We start from the raw sequence: 23315 nt of genomic DNA, 5'->3' as shown, positions 1-23315 counted from the left end.
AAGAATATATCATTGCTAATTGTGTTGTAAGAAGAAATCTCCTGGGTAGGTCCACTGAGATAAATATTGAGCTAAGTTAAAAGATCCAGACACAGTGAAGATAAGATGGGAATAATGTACGTTCTTATGAAGCTTTCAGCTTGTGAGAAGAAAAGAAATATGATCACAATAAATATTCTACAATTTTGTGTATAACAAACAGTAATTTTTCTATGCAAAAAAAAAAAAAACTACTGGGACTAAAGGAGAGATAGGTGCTGACTCTGAAAAGGTGACCTCTGAGGCAGGGTCAGCCACTAGAATAGTTGGGAGGAGCAATCTCCAGGGAGAAGAACAAGCATATGTGTATAATTTGAGGCAGCAAAGCATTTGCAGGAGCTTTGGGGATTTGAACGTAGTGATGGAGAGTATGAAATCTTGGTGCATAAGAAGGCAGGGGGCCCACCATTAAAAGCTAAGATAGTATAGTTGAATTTGCTGCTATAAACATGGGTGCACATATATTGCTGTAGTATGATGTTTTCAGTTCTTCTGGAAAAATACTAAGGGAAGTAGCTGGCTTGAAAGGGACCTCTAATCCTGGTTTTCTGAGGATTCTCTACACTGATTTCCACATGGTTGAAGCAGTCTGCCTTCCTACCAAAATAGAGAAGGGTTCCTTTTTCCCCATAGTCCCTCCAGAATTTGTTATTGGTTGATTTTTTGATGATAGTCATTCTTTCTGGGGTGAGATAGAATCTCATTGTTATTTTAATTTGCATTTCTTGAATGACCAATGACATTGAACACTTTTTCATATATTTATTTGCAATTTGTGTTATTTCATCTGAGAACTGTGTATTCATCTCAGATGCCCATTTTTGGATTAGGTCTTTGAAGTTTGGGGGCCTGATTTGTTTTAATTTTTATGTATTCTAGATAGAAGTTCTTCATCTGAGGGGCAGTTGGCTAAAATTTTTTTCCCAATTCGTGGGTTATTCTTTTACTGCTATTTTTTTACTAGTGATTTCTTTTGATGTTCAAAAACTTTTTTAATAAGATGAGATGCCAGTTGTTGATTCTTTGGAGTATTTACCATGCAGTTTGGTTTCTGTTCATCAACTCTCTGCTCTGAAAAGATGTGACTCTCAATCCTAATATGCCAACTTGGCTAGATTAAGAAATTCTTAGCAGATTAGTAAAGCACACATCTGAGTATGTCTGTGAGGTGTTTCCAGAGATGATTGGCATGCAGGCCATCAATCTGAGAAGGGAAAACACACCCCAGATGTAGCTGGTACCACCCAAGAGGTTTGTAGCCTGCATAAAATTAAAACGAAAGGAGGGATTCACCCTGCATTTGAAAATGCTCTATTCTCCTGTGTGGGTGTAAATTTTGCTGTTGCCTGTGTACATCAAATTCCAATCTCTATTTTCTTGCAATGCAGACTTACATTCCTGTGCATATTTCTTTTGATCTTTTCTCTAGGGAGTATTAACCATACAAAAAAAGTGCATAACTTATATTTATCAGAAATTTCAGTGAAATAAGGATTAATTCTTTTTCAAATCTAGTTACTTCACTGATATAGCAGCCATACTTCTTTATTTGTAACTAAGTTGATATTTTTATCTCTATCTATTCTTCATTTTTGTCAACTATTTCCATTCAAATAAGATACTACTAATTGCTCTTTTCCAGGTTCCTTATGAAATTTGGATTTATAAACCCTTAAATGTGAGGCAGGGTTCTAGTGTTTCAGTGAAGGAAAGCATAGCAACTCAAGTGCACCATAGGCTAAGTCTGTTTCTTCTAGGTTCCTAGGCGAGACCTGTCTCCAGAAAGAAGGTGTTAGTGAGGCTCAGACTCAGAAGATGAAGAGGGCTCCTACATTGGAACGCCATCCTATGGAAAGGCAGCCATGTGAACAAAGGCAGGAAGATTTCACTAATTCCATATTTGTGGAATTTAGACCTAATTTCTCAAATGGCTTGTATAGTCTATGAGCCTTCTTCCAAATGAGGCTCAATGATTGTATAAATTAAGAGTTACCATTTTTGAGCAAATAATAAAAATATATTGCTTTCATAACACTTCCAAGAGCATGGCTAGAGAAATGATCAAGCTGTAATTACAGAAGACCTATATGAATTGCTTGTGAGCATCAGATTTTACAAGTCTAGTCACAGTAATGTTGTTCAAATTTTTTCTTATTCTTTCTTTTTTTTCCCCATGAAGGAAACTTATAAATTTATGCCAAGAATTAACATTAAACAAAATTAATATAATTAAACTTAGATTATTGTGGAAGCTGAGAAATCCCATTTGTCATCTGCAACACGGAGAACCAGAGAATCCAGTAACTTGGCTCAGTCCATGTTTTGAGCCCAAGAACCAAAGAAGCTAGTGAATTAAATCTCAGTCTGAGACTGAAGACCTGAGAAAATCAGGCACTTCTAGTGTAAGTCCCAGTGTCAGCGGCCAGAGAACCTGGAATTTGGAGTTCAAGGATATAGTTCAAGGACAGTAAAAGTGGATACACTTTTGGAAAAGAGAAGACATGGATTAATCTTTTTTCTGCCTTTTCATTCTATTTGGTACTAAGCAGACAATATGGGTATGTGCCCAAGTTGGATTAGGGAAGATCTCTTTTGGTCAGTTCAAGGATTCCAATGCAAATTTCTCCAGAAACACACTCACAAATGTACTCTAAAATAACACTAGCTCTTTGAATATTCCTGAATGCAGATGAACTGGAACCTAAAATTAACCTCCACAACTTGCCTCCAAAATGATCACACACCACACATTAATACTAAGAAGATTTACATTAGAATTGATGGAAGTAGAAAACAAGAATACTACACTCAGGGACAACTGAATTGAAACTATACATGAAAAAGTTATTTAAAATACTCATTTCAATTCTGAAAAAGATCATTGTGGTGAAATGTTTCCATCTTTAAAGATGGAATAATGTATAGTCTTTAGTCAACCTCAAGGTTACACTTACATAACAAATATATACAACACTCTCTCCTATAAGATTTCCTTAATCATATACGCCCTTCACCTCAGTTCTGTTTTAACCCTTAAATTATCTGTGCTCTGCCAACACTTTAGATATATCCAGTGTGGTCCTTACATATTTTATAGTTGGTAACCTTACCATTATAAGTTACTAGTTTTCATAAAAGTGTAACATGTTTTCAGAAATGTTTAATGTTGAATGACATATGGCTTACTATCAGATCAATCATGTTCCTTAGTTATTGTGGGCTGAGCAGGCCCACAATCTCCCTAATGAGTGTACAGTGAAGGCTATATAAAATAGGAAAATGGAATGTTTTCAGGGCTCCAGGAGGATCAAAACCTTCACAGAATTCAGGATTCTTCTCTCAGGACTAAGATCAAGACCTCTGGGTGGCCCATATTTATTTAGTTATCAGAAGAAGGGAGGGGAATACTTAAGAAGGGGTGGAGCCACAGAAGGACTTCTCCAATTATGGTATTAAATTAATCCACTGGAATGAGATGCCTGAGGCTATAGTCTTTATCTAGTTGAGGTTGGATCTAGGTGTCCTTGGCTGTGACTTTATCTTATCCTTTGAAGCTTCATGGCTTCACCCATCATTACAGTCCTCAGTAGGGATCAGTGACTCACAGACATTCACTTACTATGAGTCCACTGCTTATCTCCAGATAAGGAGCCTAGGCCTTGGACAGACTCACAAGTAAACATGGAGAGCCATTTTGTTAATTTGAGTCCTGCTCAGAGCTGCTTCATAGTGCTCTCTATCACATCACCAGATGTTAAAGTATGCTAATGTATAACTTTTTAATGACTTTTTAAAAAATTCTGCCAAGTATTTATTTGAAACCTCAAACACAGAGTCAAGCTAACCAGTCATCTGGTTCACAGCACACTAGTGAGTCACACATACCCTGTTTTGGTGTGATTTGCTTTTCAGTTCTTCCTCCTTTTTAAAAAAATGTATATATTAGTGAGACAATATATACACCAGATAGCTAACATACTTGTACTACTGACTTTTATTGTTCTATTGAAAGGAACAGTTAGTGTTTAAGTGTATGATCAATCTTACAGGTCTATATTTGTTTACCTGAGTAAGCAATATGTAGTACAGCAATCATTGTTAATTTACTATCACCTGGTCTGAAATTCCATATTGCTTGTACTGTTTTTGTGTTATTTTCTACATGTACGTGTTTTTGTTAAGATATTTTCATTCTTTTATCTTTAAAATTAAAAAAAAACATAGCGAGGAAAAATATTTAGACAAAAAATTTATATAAATGTTATACTATTTATTTTACTATATATCTAATGTACACATGCATTTATGAGTTTTAAACATAAGAAAATGAATATCCCTATATCCAACAACCAAGCCAACACCTAGATTATATCCAATAACAAATCTTATAAATTGTACTTTTATCCCCTCACTTACTACCTCAATGTTTTAATTGAGTTAAAAATTTAACTGGATTTCATATTCTTTTTTTCTACTTACACTGACCATTTCCTTCTATTGTGTACTAACTTAACTAATTTTTAGAGCACCTGATGTATTTTGGATTCCAATGGATAAATTGGGTTTGACCATGAATATCATTTGATTTAAAGTTTAGTAATGAACAAAAACATTAAATCAGTAACTAAGATATGGTAATTTCAAGAGACAGCAAAAAATTTGGGGTACACATATTCCTAAATTTGGGTTTTTTAAAGAAACTACTGGTTATTTTAAAAACATTGTCTCCTTTTTAACTTAAGGCTTTTATCGAAATCACAACTTACTTTGGTGTGGAGAACTGAGTAATTCCTTGGTATCTGAATATGATTGAATTTTGATTTAGAACTGATGAGGCTTTCAAATGGAGCATGTTCATTCATATCTCTGATGCTTGTTTTTCATTCAAATTTTTTCTTACCCCATTTGAAGTCATTCTTGCTTCTCAACATCTTGAGAATGAATGCTGCCGTGAGAATTACATGGTCGTGAAAGTTTCGTGACAATGTGAACATGTGAGCTGTGAAGATGACTTTGCATCATATGTAGCAAGAAATCTTGTGTGGATTCTTTACTCTCATCCAAGGATGATCTCATAAAATTGTGACCCATATTTTCAACACTCAACTGTCTCCATATCTTTCCATTTTTTTTCCCTCTGCTAGATTTTCCTCTCTCTTCTTTCCCTCCAGGATTTACATTCATTCAATGCCTGTTGTGTGTGAGCAGTCACATTCTCATCCATCCATGCAGAAAATCGTTCATCCTTCATTCACAACACTATAAGAAGGATGCATTCATTTGTCCAATTTTACCTGTTAGCACTCAGAGTGAGAAAGTTTAAGTGAGCATAAGGTCACCTGGTTGGTAAAATCCTTGGCTGGAACACAAGGAGTCTTTATTGAACATTAGTAACCTATTTTCTGAATTCTGGAGCACCTAGCCCCTGCTATGGGACAGGAAGAAGCCTCCATCTCTATAAAGCCCATTTCTCCCACTTCCTGCAGCCATATAATGAAAAAACAGACATAGTACTTAGCTCTGGTAAATCACCACCAGTATACTCAGAAAGAGAGAGAGAGACAGACAGACAGACAGAAAGAGAGACAGACAGAGAGAGACAGAGACAGGGATAGAGGTAGGGACAGGGACAGAGAGACAGCCAAAAGATATGCTTAAGATTGAACTCATGTGACTCCAGCACATAGCTGACAGGGTATGAGGTAGTGAGGGTCAATACTCAATCAAACAAAAACAAAACAAAACAAGTCTGAGTGGGAAACATGAAGGAAATCCAGTCCTGAGATAAACTTCTGTCCTGTCCATGTAGCATCAGATTAGACAGACAAGGATGTGATAGAGATGTGCTCTGTGTTTGCTACAGAAGCACTGTTGTAACAGCAGAAGCCTAAATATCACAAAGGTCCACAGGTAGACACTCAGGTTAGATTCTCCTGCATATTGGTAAGAAATACAAAGACATACATTCAATTTGTACCCTTGATGAGCAAACAAGAGATAGCTCCAAAAAGTAATATCTCCATGTCTTAATGGTAAATTTTCTAGCAACTTCCAAAATGAAGTTTTAAATGTGACTAATATTCGTTATTTTTAGCCTAAAATACTGCATAAGTAGAATTTCCTGAAGACTATAATTTAGTATTCTAACAAAAAAACCATGTTGGTTGCCATGCAACATTTTGTCTGAAATATTGCAAACTTCCTACTGTGCATACATAATCAGAGATAATTGGGATTCTCATAATTTTCTTCTGAAGTGCATCATCTGTCATCTCCTGTATCTTGGGTTGGTCTAGAATGTTGATTGCTGCTATTTTGGTCTTAATTAATGTATATGATGGATTTCAGTTATGTGTAATTTTGCTGATCATTTTATTCTCCCATAATCACTGTTTTTCTAAGGTTCTGAATCCTATTTTTTTCTCTATAATATAATTGAGTTACTTTTAATCTACTTTAAAGTTACAAAGGAATAGAGAAAGTGATCAAGGAATTTTATACTAGCCTAAGTAAGCTGTAGTAAAAGAGAATTTGATACCACTGCATTAAAGGTGAAACTCCAGACAACAGCATTGGTTTTGAGCAATCTATTGAAAAAAAGATAATATATTGAAAGAAAGAAATGAAAATGCGAGGGATAAAAAAAGAAAAAAATGAAATCTTGACCATTTTAGATCCACATGGATTATGACTATGTTTTATTTTGTTTTTTCTTTGATTTCATATTTTCTGTGTGTATTAAAAGGGAAACAGTACTGCCTAATGGTAGCAAATGTAGCATTAATTCCTGGTTCTGCAGCACAAAGGCTTTTTCATGGGCAAATTCCTTCTCTGTTCTAAAGTTCTCTTATTTGTCAAATATGGACAGTATTAGAAAATGCCATGAGGCTTGTGTGTATTAATCTATTTTGTGCTGATATAACAAAATACTACAAACTGTGCAATTTTAAAGAACAGATTTACTTTTTTACAGTCATGCAAGAGGGAAAGTTCATGGTCAAGTTCCCAGCAGGACCATTGTCTATGAAGGCTGCTGTTTGCTTCCAAGAGAGCACTTTATTGTTACATCCACAAGAGGTGACATTCATATGGTAGACAGCAAGTTATTTGAGCATTATGCAAAGCTTCTTTTATCTTAGGAGGTGGCAATAATTTATATAATTTTTAAATTTTTATTTTATGAGTACATGTTTGCAGTACCTGTAGTCCACATTCATCATGAGAGCAGGTACATCGTATAGCTGGTTTGTTGTTCTTCAATCCCCTTACCATCCAACTGTCTCCCTCTATTTCTAACTCCGTTTTCCCCATTTTCATTCTTGTTGTCATTATTCTTAGAGCATGTTTATGGTCTTAATTCAACTCAGATAGGAGAAACCTTACACTCAAATCACCTCTAAATGGCCACATCACATTGGCCACACGTGGAGCTCAAAGGGTACACAATAAAACCCAAGCACCATTTCAATTTCTAACATATATCAATTTATCACGCATTACAGTTATAACAAGCATTTTGTGTGTGCTTAGACACTTATGAACTGAGTTAACAAACGTGAAGTTAAAAGAAAGCAGAAATTATACATAATTGTCAAAATTCAAAATATGTATTTTGCAAGGACTCAATACTTGTGGAAAAATTCAAATGATTCCACATGGGGGGAATTATTTTGTACCTTTTTCTAAAGTTCATAAATTCAGGTAGAAACAGTCTTGTATACCTTTCCATTTACTTTGTGTTTATCCCATAAGACATGTCGGGGATTTGTAAACAGGGGCGAGTTTTAAATTCTACACAGCACTTTTTGTCTACTGTGCACACAGTATACCTCTAGCCACTGAATATATCTCTTAAAAACTGTCAAAGTGTTTAGAGGACACGGTGGAGATGAATCATCAAGTTGGTAACAAGGATATAAGGAAGCTTGTGTGACTTTGTTCTCTTGGTTGATGCAGATCCCTCAGGTATGAAGCATCCAGAAGATAGGGAAAGCAGATGAGTAGGAGTAAATGACTCATTGTAAACAGATCTTTAATGGGCTGTCAGAGTTCAAAGTGGAGCTTGCAACTAATTAATGGCACACTTTCTAAAAAGGATGAACAGATATCCGTAAGTTGTCCATGAAGATGATGACACTAAATTTGTGAGAATAGGAGGGATGTGTGAGAGATGAGAATGTGCAGAAAGGTAAAGTTGATTTGTGGCAAAAAGAGGAGAAACACATGCAGAAGGAAGGCTCTGATAGCAGAAAGAGAGACTGAAAAATTGCCCCCCAGTATATAGCAAGTGTTTGAAAGTCTTGTGAACTGAGGTATTCCATATAACAATTTTAAAGAAAATTAAGAAAAATGAAAGGAAAAGTTCTCATTACCAAGCCATGCTAACAGTTTTATAATTTTTTTTCCAAGGAGTAGCATGTCTTGCAAATTCATAGGTGGCTTCAAGTCCCATAATCATAATACCCTAATAACTATACAACATTACATTACAGAAGAATAATATTTCACTCAGGAACTCCTTTTTGGAACTTAACTTCTAATTTCACTAATACTAACAATGATCTGATAAACATAAACCTGTTTATAGTGTATTGCCAGAGTCTTGTTTCTCTGTAGTTTGAGAGATTCCCCTAGAGGTATATAGATAAATTAAATCTAGAATACATGAAAAGACATCTATCAGGGAAATATGCTTCCCAAAATCTTATGCAAATTATTCTGATGTTCAGTTGTCATTGAAAGTCTTCAATAGACTTTTTAAAAGTATTGTTATAACTTGTCAAGTTATACACAATTTTTTTTTATTTTTAATTATATGGTAAAGGATTTAGACCTCTTTTCTTTCCTGTTTGCAATTATTTGTAGATTATAAAAATAACACAACATTTGAAAATTGGCCATTAATGGATGAGTTATAAAACTTTGCAGCTTTATGCTATTTTTATTTGTCATTTTTTTGAAGCTCATGTGACGTTTGGTATAAACAGCACACTTTTGATCCATATGCTTATAGTATTATCTGGTGAGTATGCTAAGAAAACAAGGGCTAGTTTGCTGGAAATTTATCTTAATTTTTCATTTTCTGTTTGGAGAACTATATCCACTAGGATGTTGAGCACTGTATGATAGACAAAGGTGAACTGTATATAAAAAGTCAAAGGCTGGTCATCCTCTTTCTGATTGCTCACATTGACTAAGTCGCTCAACTCTACAATTAAGGAGGAAACTAGAATTTTTTAAAACTCCATAGAGGGAGATAGACTAAGTTATCAGACCTCTGTGTGATGAAAGAAGATTGAAAGGAACGTCTTTTGAATGAATCAAGCCCCAGAAAGATGTTAAAAACAGACTAACATTTATCCAGGTCTTCAAAACATGCTTTTGTAGTTTCTAATTTAGGAATTAACTACCCTTATCTCAATATCTCTATTCTTCCAAATACAATGCTTTCCAACGTGCTTCAAAAGCTGAAAACATGGCATAATGAATCAACATAAATATTCATTTTATAAAACAAATACACACAAAATGCTTCTTGAATTCAGTATTTATTGGGGTTAGTGCATTCCCACATGGTTTAAACTGTTGTGAATGCAGTGGAAGCAGAACTTGAAAGCAAAGAAAACTGACAATTATGCGAGGTCTGTGTGTGAGTTTCCAGAGCCAAGCTCTTTCTCCTAGGAGAAAAGTTCCACTCAGCATCTTCCCCAGTATCAGTGAATACAAAACTTAGAGGAAAATCAGAAAAAGATTCTAAAAATTCACAGGATACAATGAGGACAAGCATGGGAAGGTGAGAGTCTCCCAGGGGAAACAAAACCTAGAACCAATTGCAAAGCTTCTGCAGACAGGCTCATGTCTCACCTCTCTTCGGGGTCCCCATGTCTGACTCTGTTAATACTACTGCACTGCCTTACAGGAATCTTTCCCTGTGAGCATTGAATTCAAAGCATTTAACTCAGTCATGAGCAAGGGCCATGGCCTGTGTCTAGATGTCCCCCCAAAGGCTCATGTGGTCATAGATGGGGCAGGTTGGGCATTTTCAGAGGTGGCTGGATCTAAAATATGTGACACTGAAATGGATTCACAGTGAAATGCTAGGTTCAAGGGCACCAGGACTAAGAGTGTGCTACCTGCCCTAAGTAGTCTCAATAAAATAAAGGAGGCAGAAAAAAAACTGTTATGATCCCTTGCTGCTTTTACTGTCTTCTGCCCACCGTGAATTTTTCTCTGTGAAGCCACCTGGCCTTGGAAACAGCCGAGTATGGACTGAAACCTCTGCAAATTGTAAGCTGAATGAACTTTTCCCCTTTAAATTTGAGTGTCAGGTATTTTGTCTTAACAGTAAGAGAAGTAAGCTCACAAGCATTCTGGATCTTTCTCAATTTTAATTTTCTTGCATTACACTTTTGCTTCCGGGATGTGCACTAGCCCACTATCTATCAGAGGCACTGATTTAGATTTAAACTTGGTACCAGAGGTGATAAGAGGCTGTCCCTTCTGCAGATAAGTGTCTGGAGTAAGACCAGCTGTGGAAATGAAACGGGTATGCAAGAGAGACAGAAAGATTGGTGAAGATGTGAACTCTGGAGGCATTGCTCTCTCCCTAAGAGCAGTTGCTACACTTCTGATCTGTAGGAGCAAGACATAAACATCTCCTTTGGTGTGGACTGGTTTTAATCCATTATGCAGCGTAAATGTCCCAAAGAGGTCCAATGCTGATATGACCAACAGCTCCTCACTAGAACTCAGATCTCAAAAGAGCAAAAAGCTGACTTCCTCAGAATCTCCAGCCGCTCTTTTCCTCACCAAGCTTCTACCAACACTTAAGATTTTCTCCTCGTTTTTACTTCCTGCCACTCCAGGGCCATTCCTCTATGCCTGTCCCAGGAAGCTGTTCCACAGCCTGTGCAACCAGCTGACAAAGATGCACTCATGAAGATTCATGGATGGGGTGAGATGATTTGAGAAGCTTATGTCATTCTGGATACAAGCAGCTAATTTGGCTATGATTTTATGTTTAATGTGTTTCTTTTGTCTTTGAATGGAAGTAAAGGTCAAGGGGAAGTATCTCTGTGCTGAAGGATTCTTTTGAATTCATCCAGCTTGGTGAGCAAACAGTTGTGTAGAATGAGTTGGGGCTCCATGGCCATCCTGGGGAATTGTTCCACAAGAGCTGTACCACACCTCATGCCTCATGCAGGAGTCTCTCCTCTGTCATCACCAAGGGTATATTCCCTGGCTACTTGGCTGCTCCAAAGTGTATCACTGGATCAGAAGGTATGACATTTTCCCCAAGGTCTCCTACTTTCAGTGTATGATTACATGGTGCTCAATGGAACCCATCCATGCTCTTTACTCCCTGTATCCTATCTTCTTTATATATTTTTATGAGTCATTCTGAGATAAATACTATCAGTGATCCCACAAACTTCCCAATTATGTAAGTTTATAAATGTGATTAAATCCATCCAAACAGAATAAACCCAGATCTTCAGTTGCTAATTTACTGTATTTAAATAAAACTAAAACCTGTGTGTGGTTCTGTCTAGTACATTTTTAGAAAAAAGCACTTATTTGCAGAAAACAACCAGCTGTGAACTGATACACTTACCTTTCTGCGACCTGATTTTTTAGGATGCTCTTCATGTGGACTTTTAATGCCTATGAAGGAAATCCTCTCTCTTTCTCCCTCTTTCCCTGCCTTCCTCCTCCCCTTGCCTCTCTGATGATATCTACATTTTAAGGCTGCTGTGAGCATTAAGCCTTTGGAATGGCACCTGCCTTATAAGAAGCATAGGATAAACATATCTGATCACTCTCTAACATCAAAGCAGGCTCTCATTATTTCTGCAAAAAAAGTTTGCACAATGTAGATACACTTTAATTTTTTCTGCCGGTCTTCAAATCATATATATACACATACATACATATATTCCTCTCTTCCCTGAGATGACAGATTTCCAGTTGTTTCAGTGAAAAGTTTCCCCTTTGCCCCTGTCTTTGCTGTTGCTGTATCTAAAAGGAAATCAATTTGTGTAAACAAGGAGGGTGGCAATGCAAACATTTATTGAATTCCTGCTGCATGTTACACACTGTGCACTTCTCATCTTTATAAAGTGTTTATATTCTAATTTATTCCATACCACCACCAAATGAAATAACTACAGCAGCAGTGCAGAAAAATGACCACAAAGAAGTGAATTTCAAGGCTATGAGTTCAAGGTCTGGCTCTACTGCTCATGATTATTCTTATAGAGAGACAGGAAGCAACAGGCCAGGGACCTCAGCCTCTGGCCATCCTGTTCATCACAGCGCACATACTGATCAGCAGCCCAGGCAAGGCCCATTTCTGAACTCATTTCAACTGTGCAGAAGCATAGTTGGTGCAGAGGAGGTCAATTCAGGCACACGGAGGAGGCAAGCATCGCCTGGGATATTTTCAAATGATAATTAATCACCCTTAATATCACAACCATCTAAATATTACAGGCATTTTCTCTCCATCCTTATCTAATTCTGATTACTTGTCATAAAGAGATTCATTTTGAAAATGACCATTTCCTTAATGTAGTGGAAATACATTTTCAATTTTCTATCTGTGTCAAAATATCCCCAATGAGTTGAAGATTTAATTTAGTCAGTAAGTTGCTGAATAAGGCTGCCAAGATGAACGGTTTGAATAAAATAGCTCGTATTTTTGCTTTAGTTATTAGAACTAGTCATGAGATAGCCACACATATAAAAAATTGACATGGGAACATGTGCTGCAAGCCAAAAGAAATCAGGCAAGTTATAAATGGAATCTGAGAGAGGTATGGAAAGTCTGACAGTGCTGGTAAATTACACTGGAGGCAGCAAGGCAATGTTGGGTGTCAGACAAGCACACTCAGTTCAGTTTTGTCCATGAGGTTGTGCCTGTTTCCACATTTAAGCTGACTGAACCATTTCTATCTTTCTGTTCTCATTCCAAGTACACCCTTCTCCAAGAACTTGGTTCAGATCCTCCTCAGCATGATACCCTTCTATACTCTTTTGGAGCCCACGTGTACACCTTGTTACTCATTGTGATTCTTTCCTTTGCATTCCTTCTCTACCAACATCACTGTTCATTATTATCATTGTTGCTCCCACAACACGGCCTTAAGGATAAAATCCATGTGCTGGGTAAGGACTGAGCTCAGCGGTAGAGTGTTGGATTAGCATGTGTGGGGTTCTAGGTCCCATTTTCAGCACTGAAAAGAAAAGATTAAAAATCATGTGCTATTCAGTTTTGTGTCCCTTGAAGCCCAGCAGGTATGCTACTTCTTTAGTGTGTGATGGTTAAGTTTATCTATTCTATTGGTTCCAAGCCCTCTACCTCTTAAGTGAACCTGTAGATTGCTACATGTTTAACCCTACAAAAACTCAAACCGATAAATAAGTGTGACAACTACAATAACAACTGCAGTGAAGAACACCCACAGTACTCGATCTCCAGTGCTTCAGAATCAAATGCCATTCTAGTAGTTAGCATACTCTTTTTTCCGTGAAGGACCAGATAGCCTTGTGAGCATTATAGGGTTTCTTGTAACTATAAAATTTTTCTGTTCCAACATGAAAAGGATCATAGATAACACATAAACAATTGAGATTACCATAAAATCTTCTTCCTAAAAGCAAAGTTGGCCAGATTTCACCAGCAAGCTAAAGTTTGTCAACACTTGCATTTTAGTTCAGTGGTGCTCGATCTATTTTAGACTATAATATTTCTATTCCGTAAACTCTTAAATGCTTCTTCTCGCCTTCACACAATAAATATTGTGTGCAGTGAAATCCCGTACTACCTTATTCCACTGGTCTATCCCCAACCTTTGTTTTCTCTTCTCACTTCCTGCACAACCCAGTGTCCTTCAGCACAAAGAGGGATATTTCTGAGAAGTCTTTTGTGATTCTTCTCCATCAGATTAATGAGCACATTTTTAAAAATTTCTAACATAGTGACTTGTTCTGACATTCCACATATTGCATGCTTATCTCTACCATACTGGCTCCCCCAACTGGGCTTTGAGCCCTCAGAATTGAGGTGTATTGCCTGCCTCTAGCAGAAGTCTAATATTTTTTGAGTTCAAGTTTAGCTGTTATCCATCCAGTAGATTCAGATGAAGCCTCAGTTTCACAAAGATGTCAGTGTGTTTTAGTATTTTGGAGAAAGGAAAGCCTGGTGTCAAAGCAGTCTGGGTTACCTGTGATTAGTGGGAAACCTCGGGAGAGGTCTGAAATTCACTTCTTTTTTTTTTTTTTTTGGTTTTTTTCTCCGGTACCGGGAACCGAATTCACGACCTTGCGCTTGCCAAGCAGGCGCTTTTGCAGCTGAGCTAAATCCCCAGCCCCTGAAATTCACTTCTTCATGGTGTTCTACCATACACATCACATCCCTGGCCCTTGGAACATTGCTGACATGCAAAAATGCATGCTCGATGAGTAGTTAAATGTTGGTTATATGACTTCTGGACATATTAAATAAATCTATTTACATAAAGTGCTTGATCCACAGGGAAACATGTGCTATAGGTGAAATAAACGGTAATTATGATTCAGCTTATTTTTATTTTCCCATCTGGAATACATTTCTCCATCCTCTAAATGTCAGATAACTTTTTCGGTACTTTGCTGCCCATGACTATCTGTTTGGCATTCCAATCCCGTGATAACTCATAGAAGTTACAGGAAGAATCTTTATTTATAGCAGTTGCCTAAATTCTAGGTGTATATTGAGGGCTCAGTACAGGTGTTTAGGATGAAATAATTAATCAATAAATCATCATTTATGTTTTTTTTTTTTTTTTTTGGTTTTTTTTGGTTTTTCTCCAGTACCGGGAACCGAACTCACGACCTTGCTCATGCCAGGCAGGCGCTTTTGCCGCTGAGCTAAATCCCCAGCCCCAATAAATCATCATTTAAATGCAATAAGTAAGGAGGTAGTACAAAGACAGTGCACACCCAGCATGCATTCCAAGTTGATTTTGAATGATTGAATAAACCAGTGGATGAATGAGAAAAGGAAAACAGGAAATGAATAATCGTATTCCCCTGAATGAAATCAAAATAAGGACAAAAAGGATGAGTCTAACAATGTAAGATGATCTCTGTCTTTTTCTTTTTCTCACAAGACATACAACCAGCCTTCATCATCTCCATTTTCATAAGGTCTCTGGCTTGAAAGAATTTCAAGTCAGCTAAGGCTGATGGCATCCCAGCAGGATCTGGCTTCTGTGGGCTGAATCCAGAGCCTTCCTCTCCTCCTTCTCCAGAAAAGCGCCTGTGTCGCATCCAGCTGTTCAAAGCTGTTCATCTCCAGCTTCTGCTGTATTTCTCACTCACCACGGCCCTTGCCTGCTCCATTACTACACACCAGAATGCAGAGGGAGCACATGCAGTGGCTTGGGAGCACTCAGTAATCCACAGCTGTCTCGGGATGAAATTAATAAGGCTGACAGGGAAAGAGAAAAAAACATGCAGGTACTGGAAGAAAACATGATGAGAAATCAGCGATGGGATGAAAGAGTAATTTGTATCAACATTTAAAGTCCAAGTTCCTTCTACACTGTCAGTGCCAATGTAGACTGGTGCAAGCACAGTGGAAATCAGCGTGGAGATTCCTCAAAGCACGAGGACTAGAAGATCCAATTGACCCCTTCTTGTTATCCTCTGAAAAGAATTAAAAGACTCATACCACAGCAGTATATGCACACCTGTGTTTGTAGCGACACAGTTTGTAGTAGTTAAATCTTGGAATCAATCCAAATGCCCATCAACTGATGGAAAGATAAAGAAGATGTGGGGCTTTTTATTTTAAAGAGGAAAAAAAACAGTAACAGCTAGCCACCAAGAAGGATAAACTGGATACATTTATAGATAATGTATGCACCTTGAAACCATTTTTAGGTTAAATAAACCAGAGACATATGTGTAGACACTGCATTGTTTGTCCAGTGTGAGGCACCAAAATGGTAAATGAGGATCAAAATGTATAATAGATATTAGAAAATTGGAAGTAAACATTGAACTGGGAAGGGAAACAGGGGAGGGAAGAAGGAGAAAGGAAAGAAGGGACAAGAGAAAAAGAGAATAGAAGGAAAGACGGTAACAAACCATTGCAAGTAAGGAGGAAAGGGTTGAAGGGAGGGCAGGGGACTGGGAAAAAAAGAAGGTCAAGGTATGTCATGTACAGGTGCAAAAGCCCTGTGATGAATGTGAGCATTTTGTATATCTAAAACATACCAATGAACTTAACAAAAAAAAGACGTTTGGCAAAGCCGTGGGTACGTATCTGAGGCATGCAAAACAAAACAAAACAAAACAAAACAAAATCAAATAAAACACAGGCAAGGTCCCTTATCTGCTGACTCTAGCAGAGGGCAGCAGATTGCTTGGTGAAGAGAAAATGTCCCTGAAAACCATTTTACTATTGACACCAGCCAAAATGTGAAATAGAGAAGACAGACTGGTGATCCTTCTAACTTACCCTTGAAGTTCCTTTTCCCCCCCATTTCTTGGCCTCCCTTTTCTCCTCCCAGTTATCACTGTTTTCTCTACATATTGGAAACCTGTGCCCAATTTCTAAGCCTTGGCAGCAGGGATCACCAACTGGCTTTGGTCCATCTTCTCCCTGGGTGATACCAGTGGTGATATCCAGCCCTGCCTCAAAGGCCGTGCTCACTACAAGCTTCTTTCCAGGACCCATGCTCATGCCTTGGACAGATGGAGGACATGTGGCTACCTGAGTGTATAATCTGGACACTGCATGAGCCAAGAAGGAGCCAGTGGAATTTTAGACCATGAGTGATAATACAAAGTCAATACAGGAAACTCTGAGCCTAAAATGGGTGAGATGAAATGTGATTCAAGAAAACAGAGGGAAGTGGTTCCAAATGAAGACCATAAGACCAGCAGACTAACCTTCCAATTTCAGAGAATCCTCTCTGGGTCGTGGACACAGATTATGGGACTATTCATGCACCAGTTAGTATTTCCTTCTTGGTAGATGACTTCTTTCAATTGGGGACATTATTGATTATTTTTATCAAGTATCCACCATAATCATATGAGACATATTAAAAATAAACATTTGTTATTAAGCAAACACAAAAATAGTTGTATACCTTGAAAATATTCCCAACTCATTATTCTTTTAGATGCTCCGCAGGGCACTTGAGGACAGTGGGCATGGAAAGCTCTTTGCAAAACAGTGGCCTTTCTGAGAAGGAATACGCAGGTTTTAGTTACTACCAGTGCAGAGTCCTTGAAATTCAAGGCGAATGTGGACTATTGCTGCACCAAGCTTCCAGGGCCAACATATGTGTTGCCGGTGAGGGCAGCAGTCCTAGACCCATGTGCCCTTCTCCAAGAGAGTTTGTAGTGCACACATTTTGAATACTATCAATTACAATGAAACTCTATTTCCAGGGTCCATTATGCTATTTTTAAACTCCCTAACTTCATCACTGACAACTTATTTCTAACATTCATTATGCTAATGAGCAAAACATCTGGTGTTGACCAGAGTTAAAGATAACTGAAACCCCTAGTTGCCATCTGTGGAGTGCATATCTCTGATTAAGACAAGTAACAGTTTCTGTGGCTTAGCATAGATTATCACATACATGATTTCCCAGCACCAACAATGAAAGAATCTGAGAAAATAGAGATATCTTAACACTCCTCTTGCCATCTTCTCTCTGGAGCTTTGGGACTTTGTCTCAGCAGCTTTTTCTGTGGAGCTGAATTGGAAATCCCTACTTGAGGTCACAAGTTTAAAGATTTTAAAATGCAAAGGTCCCAGACTTAATCTCCAGAGTGGAAGATAACAATTTAGACCTTTATATGTATAAGGCTGAAGTTTCTTTTTCTAGGGCAGTGGTGGAAAAAAAGCAGATGCTCCCACCAGATGGTTTCTCACTTAGTAATTCATCCTTTTGCATATGATTTCCACTCGCATTCTTTCTTCTCTTCCCCTCTCCTGGATGGGGATGTAATTCTCAACTGTTGAGAAAATGAGTATAAATAAGGCAAGAGACAGAGTAATTAAGTTGTGAGGAGAAAAGAGGAACAAAACCAACAGGGATAATTCTGAAACTCTTTATGGGGGAAAGAATCTGTACGGTGAAAGAGTCCATCTGGATAGTAATTAGGAAGATATTGCTGAGAAGCCTGTACACTGAAATGGACAATTGTACTGGACAGGTTTCAGCAGGGAAGTGAGGTTCACCCAGTCAGGGATATTTTGGGGCTTACGATGACATTGGTGCAGTTAAAGTGGAACGCAGAATGTTCTCCTGAAAAATCTCTCTGCTTAGAAGCATTTTAGCTAGTAAGGAAGCAACTACACAATAAGAATATACCATTCTGAACTGCTTCAGTAATTAATAGATGATTCCCAACAGTTATCACCGTCAGAGAAAGAAAGATCACCAGATGCTATGAGTCTCCTCTGAGAGTTAGGAGCCACTTCAAAGGCCTCCTGCTGAGGGAGACTCTGCCCTGGTAGGTCTGGAGACAGTGACACAGAAAACCTGTTGGTGGTACACAGTGTCATGTGAGGAGTCTTTCCCCCACAGTGTGGGTGAAAGACTGATAAACATCAAACTTGTTTATCATCACTGATAAACATCAAACTTGAATCATCACTGAATTGATCACCTAGATCAATTCATCAACTACAGGAAATACAGGGTGCAGAAAAACATGACAGACGATAAAATTCTGCTGCAAGTAGTCCTCCACAGGGGGCACTTTGCTGTGTCACCTACACACAAGTTCCTTATAACTAATAATTGTCAATATTGGTCCACAGTGGCAGGGGGGATCTGGGAAAACATGGAGTGAAGCAGCATATTAACTGTTGATAATGCAGACATCCTATTTAGGAGCTAATTCAACAAACAAATGTTTGGGCCACGGATATAGCTCAGTGGCACAGCGCCTGCTTGGGAAGCGCGAGGTCCTGAGTTCGATTCCTGTGCCAAACAAAACAAAAAAAAAACACAAACCAAAAAAACCCAAATGTTTAAGTGAAAGCACATGATCATATATGAGATGTGACTGTTAACTGGAATTTTCAGTAACAGAATCAATATTTAAAGATTAAAATGATGTCCTTGTGTTTACAAGCGTTTTTACTTTTTAAAGGAGTCTGCTTGGATATTTACAAAATGAAATACCATTAGGTATGCAATGACAAAGGAGAGGAGCTAGGAGGAGCAGCTGGGAGTATGATGAATGAAGAAAGGAAGAAAGGACATACTGAAAATCTTGCAATAATTTTGGGGACTTCCTAATAGGTATATTCTTTCTAATATAATAGACTACTCAGCCTACCCCAACCCCATGTGTGTACACACATTTCCATAATGAAAAGAGAAACAAAAAAAAAAGTATTTCATTCTTTTTCTTTTTTCTCTTCTTTTTTTCTTTCCTACCTCTCCTCCTTCCCTCCCTTCCTCCTCTCTCTGTCTCTGTCTCTCGCTGTCTCTGCCCCTCTCTTTCTCTCTCCTTTCGCTTATTTTTCATGTTCTAAGGATTGAGTCCAGAGCCTTGAGCAGTATCCCCAGCACTTTTATTTATTTATTTATTTATTTATTTATTTATTTATTTATTTTTAGACAAAGTCTTGCTAAGTCACTAAATTGCCTAGGCTGAACTGGACTTGTGATCCCCCTGTCTCAGCTACTGAGACTGCAGGGATTGCAGGCATGCATCACCAGAAGCATTTCGGAATGCTGCTTGGGTTTTGTTATTTTGCTGTTTTAAAGTATATAAATAGAAGTGTCTCTACTCTCAGCCCACCCACCATGTTTTTTTTCTGGTCAGAGTCTAGACAGGACAGGATTACAGAGTAGAGTCCCTCTGGATCTTTATGAGAGCTCCACTGAATTATTGATTAGGTCTGAAAGCCTGACAAGGACTTCTTGCCTGAATCCATCTGTTCCTGGAGTTTGGAGAATACACACACTGGAAACTACCAGCAAGACAACAAGAAGGGCTTGAGTTATTTTAATTTGATATGAGACATGGATGGAGTAAGCAATATTGCTCCTGCCTTACTGTAAATTGATGACCTGTAGGCTCCACTGTCAGACATTCCTTCCAGCTAATGTATGCCTGTCCCAGTTCTCCTGTGAATTTGGGGCCAGTATCAGCATCCTCACCCACACTGTGGGTGAAAGACTCCTCACATGACACTGTGTACCACCAACAGGTTTTCTGTGTCACTGTCTCCAGACCTACCAGGGCAGAGTCTCCCTTGTTCTACACTCTAACACAGCTGAAGAAATACAGAGATCTAAAGTTCTTAGATCAGTAAAGTTCTTTTCAAAGAGAGGTTTAGGTGATTCACACATAACTAGGGTAACTGTATACTTACACTGTTATGATTAAAAGATGACGAAGTGAAAAAGTCCATATTCCATTAAGATAAATGTAAACCAGGGGCACTAATTAAAACTAAATAAATAAATAAATAAATAAATAAATAAATAAAACAGACCAAACAAATGTGAATTTGTACCAAGCATATTAAGTAATTAGCAGTGTAAGTGTTTTAAAGGTATAGTGTGGGGATAATTAAATTTTAGAAAGTGAAGTTTGCTCCCCCACTGGTTACTTCCCAGAGAGCATGCCGCATGCAGATCTCTGCCACCACTGCCCTCGTGCCTGGCTCTGGGCAATTTCAGACAGAGCTGCTCTGTCCAGCTGTGGGGTGTACGTAGCCTCAACCATGAACCCTACCACAGCTCTCTATGGATTTCTCTCATTGCTATCTTCAGACTCTATAACTACTTTCTCTGTTTACTTCTCTCCTTTTTTTTGCTTTCTCCACAAGACAAATGTGAGCTGCCCATTCTTCTCTGCAGCCCAATCTCCTCAGTACCATCTGTCACAAATACAGAGACAACACAGACATTTGCAGTTGAATAAATTTTGAGTTCATGGTCTCACCGGGATCTGAACTTGTGAAAGTGGAGAGATGCTTTTGCTGTTGCTATATTTGGGCATAGAGCCTGGTGCTGTTACTCTTGTCCATGTCTTCCCATGTCTTTCTCCCCAGGGAACTCTGGTCTCTGAACTTCCCTGGCTGCTGATTTATACCTTATGAACATGGCGCAAGTGGCCCCTCTGAGCCATGTGAGCTTTAAAGGCTCCAATCCATATGCTTATCTTCAACCTATAGCTTTTATATTGTACCATAATAAGAAATGTACTGTTCTAAATTTCACCAGTAGACTGTAGGCTTCTTGGAAATAGTTTTCTGTTCCTAGCATATATTTAGAGAGATTTAAGAATGTTTGGAAATTTAAGAATACCAAAGAATACCAAAGAAACCTGTCATAAATTTTTACCTAGTAAGATAAACCTATTGTTTCTGACAGTCGTGTTTTAGGGGTAGAAAATTATAAAATTAGAGGGATTCTGAATCCCTGAAAGTGGGGTCACTGTATCACTTGTAAGCCTAGGACTTTGGAGTTCTACATGGGAGAAAAATAAACAGTTCTTGTTTAAACCACTACTATATCACGTTCTTTTATACAAAGTGAGATAAAATCCTAATTCATATAGCTATTAATGCTCAAGGGTCCATGAAGCCTGTTTGCTCTGTAGATCCTTTTATAATGACTGCTCACTAAGACACTTGCAGAGAAGGTCATTTGGGACATATGTCCCAGCATGGTGCAGAGAATTCAATATTGCAGTTGGTCTAAAAGCTGTATTTCAGCTGTAAAGTCAAGTGAGAAGGTAGAATCTCAGATTTGGTGGAATTAAAAAAGCAGAGGATAAGTTTCTTAAAGAGTAAATGAGTGAGAGAATACTCAAAAATTAGGATTGGTTTGAAAAGATCAGGAGGAGACAGTCATGTGTGCACAAGAAGCAAGAACATACTGTGTACCATTTGAATGGGATTGAAGCTTTGAATGCACTCCACAACTTGGTTTGAATAAGAAACTTAGAACATGGGTGGGAGAGTACAGAGGACAAGAAATGAGTGAGAGAGGCAAAGGCTGGGGAGCGCATCTCTGTAATCAGACGCCCTCTTCTGTGCTGTCTTTGAGAAGACAATAGTGAAGCTCTTTCCCTATCACTGTGCATGCCGGAAATGGTGTCTCGGTGATGGGAAAACTGACACGTTTCACTCCTCAAAACTCCCTGTCTGCCCCAGCCCCTGAGGAGCTGTAGTACTGAAAAAGAATAAATAAATACAATGAGCAGATACCAGGGTCTTAGAAGAAGCTGCTGGGCTAGGAAGTCAAAGTTTCCTTCTTGACTGGCCGACCTTGAGAAGAGCACACAAGCTTTCCGAATTTCAGCTTTTCACCTCTTATTTAGGAGAGTACTCCCCATGCCAAGCATTGCTAGGAAGATTACACGGCATGGCTTATTGGAAATGCTCGGTTTACTGCTGTCCATATCAACGGATGCAAGTCCCACACCATGCCTGTCAGTGTAGGGCCCGTCTCCTGGCTCAGCTCTGAAAAATGCACTCGGTAAGCAGCTCCTCTGGAGGCTACCATCTCAAATCAGATAATAAGCTGCCGTGCACTGCCGTCATCACCACCTGTGCTTCACAGAAATGACATTCCGTTCAATTAAGCTAAGTAGACTCTGAAGTGGAGTCCCATGGATCTGCCATTTGCCTGATAGGGGAAAGGGAGGGGGTAGGGTACACTCCGCATTCTGGCCTGCTGTGTCGTGCTGCGAGAGCACAAGCAGGATGCTGTACTAGAGAGGTGGCGGTGGAACCTTCAGTCAAAGCCATTCGAGCCATCAGCTCTGATTAAGAGGTTTTGAAAATCAGCATAATGGAAGCATCCACCCCCAAGTACACTGTGCACAGGATCTGAGGTCATGAATTCTCTCTCCTTCAGCCTCTGGCCTGTGTTAAATATCTTGTTCTATCCATTTTGCTCACAGCAAGCGTGGTTTAATTCTCTTCCTGGTGCAGGGAGCAGAGTCAGCATGTGTAGCCACAAGCTGCCCTGCAAGACCGCCTCAGCGTGTGCTCACTGATCACCTGAGGGACATGGCTGTAGTGCTCAGAGCCAACATTCCACTTCACAAGTGGGGGTAGCAATGGTGGCATGACATCAAGACGGGGTGAAGGTCACATTGTAAAACAACTCTGTAAAACGACTTCTGTGCATATGTCTGTGCTTCCTTTCCTTTTAAATGTGAGTTTTGAGTCTGTAAAGTTTTTCTTGTTATTATCATCCGTTTGCCATTGCTGCTGGAACAAATGGTCA

Source organism: Chinchilla lanigera, unplaced genomic scaffold (assembly GCF_000276665.1).
Source record: "Chinchilla lanigera isolate Chin_1 unplaced genomic scaffold, ChiLan1.0 scaffold00060, whole genome shotgun sequence".
Taxonomy (NCBI): Eukaryota; Metazoa; Chordata; class Mammalia; order Rodentia; family Chinchillidae; genus Chinchilla; species Chinchilla lanigera.
This window is presented reverse-complemented; position numbering follows the sequence as displayed.